The sequence below is a fragment of the Coregonus lavaretus genome, assembly GCF_964263955.1.
Source record: "Coregonus lavaretus genome assembly, chromosome: 19".
Classification (NCBI taxonomy): domain Eukaryota; kingdom Metazoa; phylum Chordata; class Actinopteri; order Salmoniformes; family Salmonidae; genus Coregonus; species Coregonus lavaretus.
Genome location: NC_140006.1, coordinates 39,897,497 through 39,916,448, shown reverse-complemented (window position 1 = coordinate 39,916,448; position 18,952 = coordinate 39,897,497).

The following is an 18,952-nucleotide window of genomic DNA, read 5'->3' as shown; positions in this document are numbered from 1 at the left end:
ATTATTATATTATATATTATATTATTATATTATATTATATTATTATATTAATAGCATTGTCCATGCTAAAACGGGTAATATCCATGATGAGTCCTCTATCTATCTCTATGATAACAGGCACAACTCCGATATAAAGTAGTTTTTGGGTAAATTGCTGAAATGCCACGTGCTTCACTTATATCAGTGCATTTGTAACAACCTAACCATTACAAAACTTCTATTAGATCAAATAAGCCTCACATAGCAAATTAGCGATTACAGTTTTTGCTGACCAAATTCGACACTCTTGGGAGCTTTAACAGTGTGCGGGCCTTCTTGTTCTATACAAATTTGACACTCTCTCATTGACCTCCATATAAAAATTCTTCACTTCTTGGGGTTATTTTCGTGGACGGAGTAAAACCTCTCGCTTGGCCTCTTCCTCTCTGTTTGATGTCAGGTCAGTAATACCCTTTTATGTTGGTTGCTGTAAGAGCCAGCCCTTTGTTTAGGTACTTGGAAGTTTCTCATTCAAATTTCAACGAGTGATTGACTAAAAGCGTGTTAAATGGTTTGGACAGATAAGAGGACATTAGGGTAGTCTCTATTTCTGTATGCTACTGAATTAGTGGAATGCAGTCATCGATTTCTGTGTTTTAAAGTCGTTTGGCCACAGAAAGTGTCAAGGGACTTCGTATTCTCGTTCAAACTCAAATTGAAACAGTCAATTCAATAAGGGGTCATATCCATACACCCTAAATGACTTGAGTCACCACCAACGCTAGATGTGAGGATGGTACTTATCAATGTGAAATGGCTTCTTTTTAGCAATAATGTAGTCCACAATTCATTATGTTGTTTCTGTGAGGAGAATTTGCTCTTCCGGCAACTGATGGTGACTTCTAACAATGTGGAAGTCTGCAATTGCTTGTGCTGCAAATGGAATGCATTAGGTATTCCGTCTGCCCCGTAATTTGTGTGAAGAGAGGAGAGATGAAGAAGGCAAAAATTAGCTTCCCCAGGGCTGAAGACTGTTATAGTCTGCTGAAATCTAGGCCTTTGTTGTCTGTGAACGAGGTAATTGAAAAGTTCCTAAACCTCTCTTCCTCTCTCCCCAGTATCTCTTTCCTCCCCACTCTCTCTTCCCCTATTTTAGTCTCTCTGTCTATCTCTAGTCCTCCCTATCTGTTTCTCCCTTTCTCATTATCCCTCCCCCTCTCTGTCTCCTCCTCTTTGTCTCTCTATCTCTAGTCCTCCTGCTGTCCCCCTCCCCCCTCCCCCTCCCCGTTGCCCACTGAGCTCCAGGATGCAGCTAGCTGATGTTGATTATTTGTGCAGTAATCATCCCCTGGAATTCAGTCTTGGTGGCAGAGTGTGGAGAAGCTCCGAATTGCCAAGGCACAACTCGCCACCCCGAAAGGCTGATGTAACACGCCTCGACATGGCAGTGTGATTGCGCCTGGAACTGAATTCCCCGATTTGCCAACGGGGTGCCCAAGCTAATCACCGGAAAAATAAAAACAAATAACTGTTTTATTTTCCACCTCCAGCCAAAAATAAGGCTTGAGGGGTAGCAGTACCTAGAGCGTCACGGTAATCTGTTTGGAGTGGGCCGTATTGACGATGATGTGAAGACAGTGACAGTTGAGAATACGTCCTGCAATTGCGTGTTTGAGAAAACATGCGGTGCTTGGCATTGTCACCGTCAAGATGCTGTGCAGAATTTCTCAGTTAGCTCAAGAGTCCAAGGATGCCACCAAAGAGCTCTCCTGGTTTTGAGTGATAACACAAGCATATCCCCATCGACTTCAATGTTGTTTTCTTAGCAATTACTGGTCAAGGTCCTGATTGTCCATGAATTAAATGCAGTTGATACACAAATACAGCCAACGCCCCAGCTATGTGGCTTGACTTTGCATTGTTCTGCCACTGAAAGGGTGATGTCAGTTGGCAAGCTGTAGCCCTGAAAGTGAGGTTAAAATGGAGTGGATGACAGGTCTTGACTGTGTACTAACTCCATTTGGCCCCGATACACACAGACAAAAGCAAGTGCCAAAATCTCTCCAGCGATAGGCAAGGCTCTGCGGGTGGATGTTCTCAAATGAAGTAGAAAATGCCTCATGTTTTCAATTAGATTTAATTTCTAGAGTTTTTGGCAGATTCACAATGTGACATACTGCATCTTCCCGTCTCTTAAGAAGTTTGAAGCAGATGTTTTTTTAAAAAATCAGTTTGCTACTGTATGTTCATTTATTTGCTGTGTTGTCTTGCAGTATTACTTAACAGCCTTGTTGCAAACCGAAAGGATGATTTGGAGTGGATTTTTTTTTTACACAGCCTTCTTTCTTTTCACTTTGTCATAAAGCCCAGTAATATGGAGCGAATGCAATGTTGTTGGTTCCTTTGTATTTTCAAGTATTGTGGTGACAGCATCATGTTATGGGTATTCTTGTCACTGGCAGGGACTGAGGAGTTTGTTAGGATCAAAATAAATATGAAAGGAGCAAAGCCCAGGTAAAAAGTTAGAGGAAAACCCACCTCAGTCTTCTGAAAACCTAACCCTGGGATAGGGTTATATTTTTCTGTGGGATAATTATACACATATTTATGCAAAAGACACACCAGAATGCCTTTCCAAGAGGTGTTAAGTATTCCTGTGTGGTCTAGTCTCAGTCCTGACTTAAATCTACTTTTTTTTTTTTATCAGAGAAAAGGTTTAAATATCGCTGTCCATCAATGATCCCCAACCAAATGTAATGAGCTTTAGCAGTTTTGACAAAAACAATGAATATATGTTGCCCTAAGTGTTGTGCAAAGTTAATAGAATCTTAATAAAAATGATTCACAGCTGTAATGGCTGCCAATGATGCTTCCACCAAGTATTAACTAAGGGGGGTGGAGACTTATCCAATTATGATATTTCCGTTTTTATTTTTGGAAAATGTTATATAACATTCTTTCACTTTGAAAATGTGGAGTAGGTTGTGTAGCTCTGTAGGAAGAAAATCATCTAATGTAATCCTTTTTTAGATTTATATTTTCGAGGGAACACTTTTGGCTCATGAGTACTACTTTCAGAACTACTGGCTAAAAAGTATACAAAAGTACCGGAGAATCTCTTTAATTGTCTTATTGGGAAAACCAAATTAGTGGTTGAGGAGACCCATGAATAGAGCTTTAGTGAATCTCCATAATATAACACTATGCCACAGTTATTGTCAAATAAATGGTTCAGTTTAAAATCAATAACAACATTTTGTTATTGCGAAAAGATCGACCTCTCCACACACCATGAAAATAACAATGCTTTTTATATTCAAAATGACTGATTCATTTTACATCTCCCCCTTTAGCAGTTCTGCAGAAAGCAACATAAAATGTACCCTGGCCAGTGCTTGTCATTGCAGGGTCATTACTCCAGCTAACTCATCATTTTGTTTATGGGACCCATGACGATACAATGCATCTTTCATTCATTTTTTTTGGTAATTAATAAATAACTTCCCAAAACTTCGTCTCCTCTTTTTAAAACTCTTTATAGTCCTAAAAAAGCATGAGAGACATGAATCATTTGAAGAGACATAACCACTTGATCAATTAAAGTTTAAAACAATATTGTTTAAATTTTAATTGAAGAAGTGGTTCTCTTCAAATGGTTAATGTCTCTTGATATTATCATCCCATGTTACATATTTCTATCAGACATGTCACACACACAGAGGTGGTCATTTGAAATGAATAAACGTGTCAAGTGAGGCTATTGCAACAGATCCATACATACCTAATCCCAGGTACCAGCGGGTTTTCCCCGGTTTTTGCCACGTCATGCCGTGTATCAATAAAAACAGTCAATAGGACTGTGATGGGTGATTTAAAGGAGTCAGGAACAGGAGGGTAAATCACAGAATACACAGTTTATTCCGGAATACAGAGTTACGCTGGATAGCGTCAAACAGTCCAGTGCGCAAAACAGGCGCACTGGAGCAACAACAGGCACACAGGGAAAATATACCCCGGCAATACAAAATACACATAGCTCAACCGCCCTACTCTCTCCTCTCATTGAACAATCACCCACAAGGACAAGGGGGCAGAGGGAACACTTATACAAGACTAATGAGGGGATATGAACCAGGTGTGTGTAATTGACAAGACAAAACAAATGGAATGATGAGATGTGATGCGGCAGTGGCTAGAAGGCCGGTGACGACGAATGCCGAAGCCTGCCCGAACAAGGAGAGGAGGCAGCTTCGGAGGAAGTCGTGACAAGGACTAGAGAGTTTAAATCTCTTCCCATCATTATTTTCTCCTAGCTGCAACTCCAACGCTAACGAACCATCGGGTGCCATGCTGGGCTGGACCATTGATCTGCCTGTTTAGCCTCCATTTTGAGGCTGGAGCACACAGGGTGGTCAGGGCTGGGAGAGAAGGATAGGGTATACAGGCCACCTTGAGGAATTACAAAGGCAGAAATTATACAAGTACATATATTTTACTGAATAGTAAATATTCAGTTCAGGTATGCGGTACTAACACATGCATACAAATTGCAATGTAAGCATAGCTGCTCATGCTTCATAATTGCCCAATTAGCTCACGCTTCATAATTGCCCAATTTGACATACTTGTGATCTTTAAAGATTGTTCAATTTAATGCAGACGTCGCAATGCAGAGCACTCATGGAAAATAACCCTGGGGTCAACACAAACATCATGAGGATTGTTACATGGGAACTATGACATTATTAGCTAATGGTTAGTGCTATTATCTGGTTGAGTTAAAACCACTGCCTTTAATGCATTTCAAAACCATTTTATACCTCAAGAACATCCAGTATTTCTGAGACTGGCCCACATTACATCCATGTCACATGTACTGGAATCAGCTACATTTTCATGCCATGTGCTGGAGTTAGATAAACAGCTAATTAACCTCTGTGCTACTGGAGTTAGCTAAATTGCTAACTACCCTCCAATGTCTCATGTGCTCAGAACTTTATGCCACATGTTCTGGAGCTAACTGGCCTCCATGTTACACATGCTGAAATGAGCTAGACAGCTAACTGACCTTGGTTCCCATGGGCCATGCCATATGTACAAGAGTTAGCTAAACAGTTAACTCACAAATAGGTTCCAGGGGCTGATTAAAAAGTCTGCCCTGTAGCCCTCGGGTCGCCAGCACTTCTTCAGTAAACACGACAGACTTACAGAACTCCTGTCTCTGCTCCGACGGATGTAAACATAGCCACAGGCTCATTACGCTCAAATGAGCCCCAGTGTGAAATGATGCAAACACTGGAGAGCTTATCCAGGCCATTAGTAGGAACTCCTATGTAAGCTCTGGATGCCGCTATATGGATGGATTTGTCACGGAAAAGATAACGAATCAAAGTGTGCAATTTTAGTTGCGTGTTATGTGTAGCGATATGCTGATATCTATATACTCAATCTATCTATTGATGTAAGGCCAAGTATGCGCTGATAGACATGTTCAGTAACATCTACAGTATCTATTGATGGAATGCCAAGTATGCGCTGATAGAGATGTTCAGTAACGTCTACAGTATCTACTGAAGGAATGCCAATCATGCGCTGATAGACATGTTCAGTAATGTCAACAGTATCTATTGATGGAATGCCAAGTATGCGCTGATAGAGATGTCTAGTAATGTCTATAGTATCTATTGATGGAATGCCAAGTATGCGCTGATAGAGATGTTCAGTCATGTCTACAGTATCTATTGATGTAAGGCCAAGTATGCGCTGATAGAGATGTTCAGTCATGTCTACAGTATCTATTGATGGAATGCCAAGTATGCGCTGATAGAGATGTTCAGTAATGTCTACAGTATCAAGTTCCAAGATGGCGTAGCAGTGTGTTCGTGTTTTCTGTAGTGTCCTCATGTAAATAGCCTGTTTTTTAGTTTTTTTGTCTTTTTCGTATATATTTCTCAATCTCACTTTCCATCCTTTAACTAAATATACTTTCCTGCAGCCCGCCTCACCCAATGTGGAACAGATTTTATTATTTCTTTATACCTTCTTATCTAGAACCTCCGGCTGAAACTAGCCAGCTAACTAGCTACTTGCTATTAGCCACCGTTAGCGGTCTTCACCATTGTCCGTGGCCTGCACTACCTACCAGCCAGCTCTATCCTGGACAATTATCGGCCAGTCTGCACATCGCGCTATCGAGCCAGAGCATATCGGATTTTCTGCTGGAATCACTGAATCACTGGACCTTAACACCAGATCATTGCAACTAGCTAGCTGCAACCGAATGGCTGTTGTTGTTGTTGGCTAATCACCACTGTCCCGAAGCCAGCCCCAGTTAGCCTTGAGCTAGCCTCGAGCTAGGCCCATCTCCCGGCTATCTATCTCTCTGTCAACCGGACGGGACCTCCTAGTGTAGTAGACACGGAGCCCCGCCGATCCATCACGACTGGTCTGCCGACGTAATCATCTGATGTGGTTTCAACAGGCTTCCCGCTGCGACAACCACAAAGATCCATCTGCTAGCCCAGGCCCGCTAGCACACGCAATCAAGAGCCGTGCCTCCTGCTCACCTGTGCCGTAGCAGCCACTGAACTGCTCCCGGACTCACCTATTGCTGTTCACTGGACCTTATGATCACTCAGCTACACAGCTGATGCCTGCTGGACTGTTCCTTTATACGGTACCCCATCCTGTTTATCTGTTTAGCCTCAGCTCAAACTTTCGTTGCCATTACCAGCTGTTGTCTTAGCTCTCTCGAATAACACCTGTGATTGCTTTATGCCTCTCTCCCATGTCAATATGCCTAGCCTATTGCTGTTTCGGTTAGTTCTTATTGTACTATTTCACTGTAGAGCCCCCAGTCCCGCTCAACCTGCCTCAGCTCCTTTGTCCCACCCCCCACACATGCAGAGACCTGGTCATCCCCAAAGCCAACACCTCCTTTGGCCGCCATTCCTTCCAGTTCTCTGCTGCAAATGACTGGAACGAACTGCAAAATTCTCTGAAGCTGGAGACTCTTATCTCCCTCACTAACTTTAAACATCAGTTGTCAGAGCAGTTTACCGATCACTGCACCTGTACACAGCCCATCCCATCTGTAATTAGCCCACCCAACTACCTCATCCCCATATTGTTATTTATTTTGCTCAATTGCACCCCAGTATCTCTATTTGCACATCATCTTCTGCACATCTATCATTCCAATGTTAATTCTAAATTGTAATTATTTTGCACTATGGCCTATTTATTGCCTTACCTCCATAACTTACTACATTTGCACACACTATATATAGATTTTCTATTGTGTTATTGACTACATTTTGTTTATCCCATATGTAACTCTGTGTTGTTGTTGTTTTTATCGCACTGCTTTGCTTTATCTTGGCCAGGTCGCAGTTGTAAATGAGAACTTGTTCTCAACTGGCTTAAATAAAGGTTAAATAAAAAAATAAATAAAAAAAAAATGTAAGGCCAAGTATGCGCTGATAGAGATGTCCAGTAATGTCTACAGTATCTATTGATGGAATGCCAAGTATGCGCTGATAGAGATGTCCAGTAATGTCTACAGTCTCTATTGATGGAATGCCAAGTATGCGCTGATAGAGATGTCCAGTAATGTCTACAGTCTCTATTGATGGAATGCCAAGTATGCGCTGATAGAGATGTCCAGTAATGATCCACGTAATAGATAGCTCCTGGCATGTAGTTTGATTCATTAGATTAACAGTTTATACAGTTAAATAGTAAGACAGCGGAAATCCACATTATGTCTATGAGTAGGCGACATTAATTGCATTGTGTAATGTGGAAAATAATAGAAAATTGAAGGACACATTTTTTAAACATTGTGGTTGAGCATAATAGAACGTGACATGGAATGTTTCATTTTCAACAGTGAGCTATGTCACGGTCTTTTGTACATTTGGTGTGTGGGATTGTTGCGTTTCGCATTCCATGATCATCATTCTCTACCGTCAGTTTTCCTAAAGAACAGAGAGACTTTGTAACGTATTCAAAACTAGGCTCTTACAGTTTTTAATTGAATATTCAGCAAAGTCATTACTCTTTTTTAGTTTGCTTTACTACAAAGCCAAATACTTTCTCTCAGGCTGAAATGGTTGAAAATTGCCCAGCCCTTTTTCTTTTTGGAAAGCAAAAAACCCACTGAGCGATTGTAAACATTGTCATTTCAATTTGGCCTCGAGGGGCTTGTTACATTTATGTAAGCATCTGTGCGCTTCGTGAATCAGAATCCGACTGAGAGCATGATGTTTTTCCACTTACGGTCATTGGGTTCTGCACTGCTCATTTGATAGACAGACCTCTTTGCCTGACACTGTGACTTGTGTCGGGGCCCGTGGTCCTCATTAGCCTCTGCACTGGTATGGTGTTTCATGTCAACATCCAGCATCGGCGTCCATTTTAAATAGATGTTTGTCTCGGGAGGAGACGTGTTTGTGATTGTGCTGTATAGCGGATGCACTGCTGAATCGATTCATTCTTCAGACACTTGGTTTGACGTCTACTGGCCCCCGAGCAGTTCCTCGGCTCTCACTAGGCTCAAGATAATGAGTCATGAGGAGGCTGGAATGTAACAGCCTCCCCAGCCATCTGTAGGGTATTTTGAAGTTTTATTGACAGATATGTATTAGAATATGAGATGGAACGGATACAGTGCAGAAAGTGTGTAGCAGAACGAACCGCTGCCTACAGGGGCAAATGTGGTCCGAGGGCAGCACTACCACTAGACCAGACCCCGACACCTGCATCCATGTTTTAATACACGTCAAGCAGCTCTGTCACATTTAGTTTTTCAAATCCTGCATGTACGTTTTAGTAATGTTATGTTAATTATTACAACATAGTTATACTTTTGGATGACATCAGAACCAGTGGAGGCTGGTGGGAGGAGCTATAAGAGGATGGGCTCATTGTAATGGTTTGAATGGAATTAAAGGAATGGAGTCAAACATGTGGTTTCCATATGTTAGATGTGTGTGATACCGTTCCATTAATTTCATTCCAGCCATTACAATGAGCCCATCCTCCTATAGCTCCTCCCACCAGCCTCCACTGATCTGAACCTTTGATAACCAATATATTTCAGCTAAGAAATTACATAATAGGAAGTTCCTTTGGTTGCTTTGGGACATTGATTGGGGCTGGCTCAATTCCATAGATTTAAATAGGATGGCTTTATTATGAGAGCTTCATACACTCTGGTACGGTTACCACCGCTGGCTCGTGCCCCTCTTTCTACTAATCTTCTGCAATAAGCAGTGGCCTTATAGTACATGATGGATGTCAGGCATCCACCCACTCATGGCACAGAGACAGTAAGCATTTAATTTATTTTTTGAAAATTACAGTTTCCAGGCTTAATCTCAGCCACCCCGCTGGGCTCATTGGGTATTGGCTGGTCATGTGAATTATCATAACTAATGTCTTTTTAATACTGAACAGCTTTTGAGTCCCGCTGAGAGGGCTGGCTACATCGGACGCAGGTCTGGGACTGCCAACGCAGTGTCTGTGGAAATGTAACAGGGATTCATCATCTTCTGCTGACAGAGGTAAGGACACTCATTTAAAAACCCTGGCTGAAATATTAAAGAGCGATATTTCTTCTCTTTAGCCTCCTGAAGTTTAAATTGGGTTGTCAGTCAGTGAAAATGGGTTTGGAAGTGGCTCCAATGTTTCATTAGAACTAGATGTTTTTAAGGGATCTACTCAGGGACTGCTTGATTACAAATAAACTGTTAAAGGGTGTTATTTCTTTCATAATCAATAACTTGTTGTTGCCAAGTTGACTACAAATTAAGATATGCAAGAGGAAGAACCGATAGGGTAAACTTAAAGGTACACCTACAGCTTTTTGGAATCAACTTATTTCCAATTCAAGTCATACAGACTTGGAGTTAATGTAAAACTCAAACAAGTCAGATATTGTGAGTCAAATAGCTTTGTAGCAACACTGTCCTTGCGTTTCTTCCCATAATGGTCTGTAAAGGATGGCGAGATCCGAAAATGTCTGAAATATCTTGAATTCAAAAACATGAAAGGATGTTTCAAGGACTTTCGCAGTTACTGCATATAGACAGTTTGTGGTTTAAATTCTACTCTGAGCAGGGCCTGAGGGGAGAACAGTGAGAAGCTCTGACAAGTCAGCCATTGTTTTGGGAGGATCATTGATCCCCCTTGGAAAGGGGGACATCTGAGAGGTGAACAGGTCCAAGAACCCTCGTAGGGAACACATGCTCTAATAATATTATTATTATTATTTGTTATATAATGTATATATTCTTTGTTATTACTATTACCAATAGAACCAGGTAGAATGACCCCCCCACCTCGCCTGATATGGTAGATAGAGAGCCTCAAAATAGAAGGTGGGGAATGGGGATCCTCTCAGGCAATGGGGCCTTGGGGTATTGCTTATCCCAAAGGGGAGGGATTTGGTCAGTTGTACAGCAGCCGGGCTTATTTTGTTGTTTGCTTATTAAATCAAGGGAGACAAACAAACATTCACTCATGGCGCAGTATTACTTTAGTGCCTTGTTGCAAACAGGATGTATGTTTTGGAATGTTTTTATTCTGTAAAGGCTTTCTTCTTTTCACTCTGACAATTAGGTTAGTATTGTGGACGAACTACAATGCTTTTGATCCATCCTCAGTTTTAGTTGTTGTACCCATCTACCAATAGGTGCCCTTCTTTGGAAAACCTCTCTGGTCTTTGTGGTTGAATCTGTGTTTGAAATTACAGATAATTGTATGTGTGGGGTACAGAGACGAGGTAGTCATTCAAAAAATTATGTTAAACACTATTATTGCACACAGTGTGAGTCCATGCAACTTATTATGTGACTTGTTAAGCACATTTTTACTCCTGAACGTATTTAGGCTTGCCATAAAAAAGGGGGTTGAATACTTATTGACTCAAGACATTTCAGCTTTTCATTTTTAATTAATTTGTAAACATTTCTAAAAACATAATTCCACTTTGTCATCATGTGGTATTGTGTGTAGGTCAGTGACAAAAATAAATCTAAATGTAATATATTTTACATTCAGGCTGTAACACAACAAAATGTGGAAAAAGTTAAGGGGTGTAAGTGTAGCTAAATCAGGAAATCCCAATTCAAATATATATATATTTTTTGTCATTTAGCAGACGCTCTTATCCAGAGTGACTTACAGGAGCAATTAGGGTTAAGTGCCTTGCTCAAGGGCACATCGACAGATTTTTCACCTAATCGGCTCGGGGATTAGAACCAGCGACCTTTCGGTTACTGGCACAATGCTCTTAACCACTAAGCTACCTGCCGCCAATCAAATCAAATTGTGCCGAATACAACTGGTGTAGACTTTACAGTGAAATGTTTGCTTACAAACCTTTCCTAACGATGCAGAGTTAAAACAGTAAATACAATTTTTAAAAATAGTAACTAACACAAGAGGAATAAAATAAAATACACAAGAATGGAGCTATATACAGGGAGTACCAGTACCAGATCAATGTGCAGAGAGACGAGGTACTTGAGGTAGATATGTACATGAAGGCAGGGTAAAGTGACTAGGTATCAGGATAGATAATAATAAGGTATTTGAGGTAGATATGTACATGAAGGCAGGGTAAAGTGACTAGGCATCAGAATAGATAATAATAAGGTATTTGAGGTAGATATGTACATGAAGGCAGGGTAAAGTGACTAGGTATCAGGATAGATAATAATAAGAGTAAAATAAAGAACAGAGTAGCAGCAGCAAATGATGAGTGTAAAAGTGTGTGTGCGTGTGTGTATGTTTGTTTGTGTTGTGTGCGTATGTAATGTTTGAATGTGTGAGGGTTTTGTGTGGGACTGACAGTGTAGTGTGTGTGAGTGAGTGTGTATATGGTGTGTATATAAAGTCTAGTGAGTGTGCATAGGGTCAGTGCAAGATAGAGTCAGTGCAGATAGTTCGGATACCATTAATTGACTATTTATCAGTCTGGCTATTTAGCAGTCTTATGATTTGGGGGTAGAAGCTGTCTCAGAGCCTGTTGGTCCAAGAGTCAATGCTCTGGTACCGTTTGCTGGACGGTATCAGAGTGAACAGTCTATGGCTTGGGTGGCTGGAGTCTTTGGCAATTTTTCGGGCCTTCCTCTGGCACCGCCTGGCATAGAGGTCCTGGATGGCAGGGAGCTCAGCCCAAGTGATGTACTGGGCTGTCCGCGCCACACTTTGTAGCGCTTTGCGGTCAAGGGTGGTGCAATTGCCATATCAAGCGGTGATGCAGTCAGTCAAGATGCTCTCGATGGTGCAGCTGTATAACTTTTTGAGGATCTGAGGGTCCATGGCGCTCCACCAAACTGGAAGTCTTCCTACTAGCTTGGAAAGAAAGTACAGAGCAATATCGAAGAGCCCTCACTGCTGCACGATCATCCTATTTTTCCAACCTAATTGAGGAGAATAAGAACAATCCAAAATGTCTATTTAATACTGTTGCAAAGCTAACTAAAAAGCAGCATTCCCCAAGAGAGGATGCCTTTCACTTACATTTACATTTTACATTTTAGTCATTTAGCAGACGCTCTTAACCAGAGCGACTTACAGGAGCAATTAGGGTTAAGTGCCTTGCTCAAGGGCACATTAACGTCATTTAGCAGACGCTCTTAGCCAGAGCGACTCACAAATTGGTGCGTTCACCCTATAGCCAGTGGGATAACCACTTTACAATTTGGGGGGGGGGGGGGGGGGGGGGGGGGGTTAGAAGGAATACTTTATCCTATCCCAGGTATTCCTTAAAGAGGTGGGGTTTCAAATGTCTCCGGAAGGTGGTGAGTGACTCCGCTGTCCTGGCGTCGTGAGGGAGCTTGTTCCACCATTGGGGTGCCAGAGCAGCGAACAGTTTTGACTGGGCTGAGCGGGAGCTATGCTTCCGCAGAGGAAGGGGAGCCAGCAGGCCAGAGGTGGATGAACGCAATGTCCTCGTTTGGGTGTAGGGACTGATCAGAGCCTGAAGGTACAGAGGTGCCGTTCCCCTCACTGCTCCATAGGCAAGCACCATGGTCTTGTAGCGGATGCGAGCTTCAACTGGAAGCCAGTGGAGTGTGCGGAGGAGGGGGGTGACGTGAGAGAACTTGGGAAGGTTGAACACCAGACGGGCTGCGGCATTCTGGATGAGTTGTAGGGGTTTAATGGCACAGGCAGGGAGCCCAGCCAACAGCGAGTTGCAGTAGTCCAGACGGGAGATGACAAGTGCCTGGACCAGGACCTGCGCCGCTTCCTGTGTAAGGCAGGGTCGCACTCTCCGAATGTTGTAGAGCATGAACCTGCAGGAGCGGGTCACCGCCTTGATGTTGGCGGAGAACGACAGGGTGTTGTCCAGGGTCACGCCTAGGCTCTTCGCACTCTGGGAGGAGGACACAGCGGAGTTGTCAACCGTGATGGCGAGATCATGGAACGGGCAGTCCTTCCCCGGGAGGAAGAGCAGCTCCGTCTTGCCAGGGTTCAGCTTGAGGTGGTGATCCGTCATCCATACTGATATGTCTGCCAGACATGCAGAGATGCGATTCGCCACCTGGTTATCAGAAGGGGGAAAGGAGAAGATTAGTTGTGTATCATCAGCGTAGCAATGATAGGAAAGGCCATGTGAGGATATGACAGAGCCAAGTGACTTGGTGTATAGGGAGAAAAGGAGAGGGCCCAGAACCGATCCCTGGGGGACACCAGTGGTGAGAGCACGTGGTGCGGAGACAGCTTCCCGCCACGCCACTTGGTAGGAGCGACCGGTCAGGTAGGACGCAATCCAGGAGTGAGCCGCGCCGGAGATGCCCATCTCGGAGAGGGTGGAGAGGAGGATCTGATGGTTCACAGTATCAAAGGCAGCAGACAGGTCTAGAAGGACAAGAGCTTCAGCAGTGATGAATTCATTAACTTCTTTGACGAAAAGATCATGATCATTAGAAAGCAAATTACGGACTCCTCTTTGAATCTGCGTATTTCTCCAAAGCTCAGCTGTCCTGAGTCTGCACAAAACTGCCAGGACCTAGGATCAATGGAGACACTCAAGTTTTTTAATCCTATATCTCTTGACACATTTATGAAAATAGTAATGGCCTCTAAACCTTCAAGCTGCATACTGGACCCTATTCCAATTAAACTACTGAAAGAGCTACTTCCTGTGCTTGGCCCTCCTATGTTGAACATAATAAATGGCTCCCTATCCACTGGATGTGTACCAAACTCACTAAAAGTGGCAGTAATAAAGCCTCTCTTGAAAAAGCCAAACCTTGACCCAGAAAATTAAGAAAACTATCGGCCTATATCAAATCTCCCATTCCTCTCAACATTTTTTGAAAAAGCTGTTGTGCAGCAACTCACTGCCTCCTGGCGCCGACGAAGATGGCGGCCTCGCGACTAGCTCTTAGGAAACTTTTCAGTATTTTGTTTTTTTATGTATTATTTTTAACATTATTTTGCATCATTACATACAGCCGGGACCGCAGTGGAGAAGGTGGAAAGCTTCAAGTTCCTTGGCGTACACATCACCGACAAACTGAAATGGTCCACCCACGCAGACAGTGTGGTGAAGAAGGCGCAACAGAGCCTCTTCAACCTCAGGAGGCTGAAGAAATTCGGCTTAGCACCTAAAACCCTCACAAACTTTTACAGAGGCACAATTGAGAGCATCCTGTCGGGCTGCATCACCGTCTGGTACGGCAACTGCACCGCCCACAACAGCAGGGCTCTCCAGAGGGTGTTGCGGTCTGCCGAACGCATTACCGGGGGCAAACTACCCGCCCTCCAAGACACATACAACACCCGATGTCACAGGAAGGCCAAAAAGATCATCAAGGACATCAACCACCCGAGCCGTTGCCTGTTCACCCTGCTATCATCCAGAAGGTGAGGTCAGTACAGGTGCATCAAAGCTGGGACCGAGAGAATGAAAAACAGCTTCTATCTCAAGGCCATCAGACTGTTAAATAGCCATCACTAGCGCATTAGAGGCTGCTGCTGCTGCCTATTGAAATCACTGGCCACTTTAAGAAATGGAACACTAGTCACTTTAATAATGTTTACATATCTTGCACTACTCATCTCATATGTATATACTGCATTCTATTCTATAATAGTCTACTGTATCTTAGTCCATGACGCTCTGTCATTGCTTGTCCATATATGTATATATTCTTAAATCCCATTCCTTACTAGTTTTGTGTGTATTGGGTATATGTTGTGAAATTGTTAGATATTACTGCACTGTCGGAGCTAGAAGCACAAGCATTTCACTACACCCGCTATAACATCTGCTAAACACGTGTATGTGACAAATAAAATTGTATTTGATTTTAAGACAAAAAATGTATACGAAACACTTCAGTCTGGTTTTAGACCCCATCGTGAAGGTGGTAAATTACCTTTTAATAGCGTCAGACCAAGGCTCTGCATCTGTCCTCGTGCTCCTAGACCTTAGTGCTGCTTTTGACACCATCGATCACCACATTCTTTTGGAGAGATTGGAAACCTTAATTGGTCTACACGGACAAGTTCTTGCCTGGTTTAGATCTTATCTGTCGGAAATATATAAATTAGTCTGTGGATGGTTTGTCCTCTGACAAATCAATTGTAAGTTTCGGTGTTCCTCAAGGTTCCGTTTTAGGACCACTATTGTTTTCACTATATATTTTACCTCTTGGTGATGTCATTCGGAAACACAATGTTAACTTTCATTGCTATGTGGACGACACACAGCTCTACATTTTGAGGAAACATGGTGAAGCCCCAAAATTGCCTACCCAGACATAAGGAAGTGGATGGCAGCACATTTTTTACTTTTAAACTCAGACAAAACAGAGATGCTAGTTCTAGGTCCCAAGAAACAAAGTGATCTTCTGTTGAACATTACAATTAATCTTGATGGTTGTACAGTCGTCTAAAAAAAAAACTGTGAAGGACCTCAGCGTTACTCTGGACCCTGATTTCTCTTTTGACGAACACATCAAGAATATTTCAAGGACTGCTTTTTTCCATCTTCGTAACATTGCAAAGATCAGAAATGTTTTGTCCAAAAATGATGCAGAAAAGCTAATCCATGCTTTTGTCACTTCTAGATTAGACTACTGCAATGCTCTACTCTCCGGCTACCCGGATAAAGCACTAAATAAATTTCAGTTAGTGCTAAACACGGCTGCTAGAATCTTGACTAGAACCAAAAAAAAAAGATCATATTACTCCAGTGCTAGCCTCTGGCTTCCTGTTAAGGCTAGGGCTGATTTCAAGGTTTTACTGCTAACCTACAAAGCATTACATTGGCTTGCTCCTACCTATCTCTCTGATTTGGTCCTGCCGTACATACCCACACGTACGCTACGGTCACAAGACGCAGGCCTCCTTATTGTGTCTAAAATTTCTAAGCAAACAGCTGGAGGCAGGGCTTTCTCCTATAGAGCTACATTTTTATGGAATGGTCTGCCTATCCATGTGAGAGACGCAGACTCGGTCTCGACCTTTAAGTCTTTACTGAAGACTCATCTCTTCAGTAGGTCCTATGATTGAGTGTAGTCTGGCCCAGGGGTGTGAAGGTGAACGTAAAGGCACTGGAGCGACAAACCGCCCATGCTGTCTCTGCCTGGCCAGTTCATGTCTCTCCATTGGGATTCTCTACCTCTGACCCTATTACGGGGGCTGAGTCACTGGCTTACTGGTGCTTTACATGGCATCCCTAGGAGGGGTGCATCACTTGAGAGGGTTGAGTCACTGACGTGATCTTCCTGTCCGGTTTGTCGCTCCCTCAGGCTCGTGCAGTGGAGGAGATCTTCGTGGGCTATACTCAGCCTTGTCTCAGGGTAGTAGATTGGTGGTCTGTTGATATCCCTTTGGTGGAGTGGGGGCTGTGCTTTGGCAAAGTGGGTGGGGTTATATCGTGCCTGGTTGGCCCTGTCCGGGGGTATTGTCGGACGGGGCCACAGTGTCTCCCGACCCCCCCTGTCTCAGCCTCCAGTATCTATGCTGCAATAGTCTATGTGCCGGGGGGCTAGGGTCAGTCTGTTATATCTGGTGTAATTCTCCTGTCTTATCTGGTGTCCTGTGTGAATTTAAGTATGCTCCCTCTAATTCTCTCTCTCTCTCTCCCTCCTATCCCGGAGGACCTGAGCCCTAGGATCATGCCTCAGGACTACCTGGGCTGATGATTCCTTGCTGTCCCCAGTCCACCTGGTCGTGCTGCTGTTCCAGTTTCCACTCTTCTGCCTGCGGCTATGGAACCCTGACCTGTTCACCAGACGTGCTACCTTGTCCCAGACCTGCTGTTTTCAACTCTCTCTCTCTACCGCACCTGCTATTTCAACCTCTAAATACCCGGCTATGAAAAGCCAAGTGACTGATTTATTGACCTGTTGCATCCTCTACAACCACTGTGATTATTATTTGACCCTGCTGGTCATCTATGAACGTTTGAACATCTTGGAGAAACATCTGGCCTTAATGGCCATGTACTGTTATAATCTCCACCCGGCACAGCCAGAAGGGGACTGGCCACCACTCAGATCCTGGTTCCTCTCTAGGTTTCTTCCTAGGTTTCTGCCTTTCTAGGGAGTTTTTCCTAGCCACCGTGCTTTTACATCTGCATTGCTTGCTGTTTGGGGTTTTAGGCTGGGTTTCTGTATAGCACTTTGTGACATCTGCTGATGTAAAAAGGGCTTTATAAATAACATTTGATTGATTGATTGATTGATGGCAAATCTTTTCAGCCTCCCATAGGTCCCAGTTGTGTATGTTCCTCTGCAGTCGGCATATCATCCCAAAACAACAGAAAACCATTCACCCATTCTCATTACCACAAAGCCAAACAGCCAGTACTACAATATCCGTCCTGAAACCACATCTGCATTCCAAATGTGCCGTACAAATGAGATCATGAAGTGAACACCAGGGCGTGAGCTTCCATGGTTTTGTCTCACACTCTGAGCTGTACGTGGATTAAAATGGGGGGCCATTATAGAAGTTCTTAATAGCCACTCTGTGCTTCAACGGCAGCCAGAATCACAATCAATAAAAAGCCGGCGAGCCATTTAAAATGCCAGCAAATAATAAGAGCCTGAAGGAGGTGACAGCTGAATTACTTCAGCGACTTCGACAGTTTCCGATGAGGGCAGCGCTTTTAGTCCGATCTTAAGATTGATCGAGCCCGAGCGGTGCTCATTAGGGCTCCTTTACTTGATCAATTATTCAGGAAATGTAGCAAAAGTTTTTGGGGAGCATTAGATTTATTTCCATCAATTGGGCTCATTTTCCTCTTGTCCGCAATCGAAAATATAGACGGTCCTTGCCTGATCAAGAGTTGTGCAATGCTCTTGTGATTTATTTTCAATACCCCAAAAAGCTTGTGGTATTGGAAGCCTTCCACATTGCCTTTTTAAAAACCTTGTACTCCTTCTGAGTTTACCATGGTGGATGACCTTAGGCTGCGTGTAAACACAGCTCTCCATCATTTCACTGATTGGCCTTTCTTTGTCATTCACCCTCTGCACAACAAAGGTTTATCTTTCAGATAAACAGACACAGACTAAATAAAAGGCTCAAGATCAACATGCTGAATGAGCTACGATATCAAGGTAGGCAGAATAATTCTAATAGTCTGAATGACATCAGCAATATAGGCCTCTTTCGCTTCATCGATGCGAGACTAACAATAGGAAGACAAAGAGACTATTCGGTGACTGGAGATGTATGCAGCAATCTGAACAGACACTGCTAATTAAAGAAGCACAAACAGATGCTTCTGTGAGAGATAATGCAATGCAATGTATTTTCCCTGCCAATACAACTCCGTTAAAATTCATCTGATTCCTTTCACACATTCTGTTGTCTATTAGATATACAAGGGACTTTCATAATTGGAACTGCGATTAATACAAGGGACTTTCATAATTGGAACTGTGATTAATACAAGGGACTTTCATAATTGGAACTGCGATTAATACAAGGGACTTTC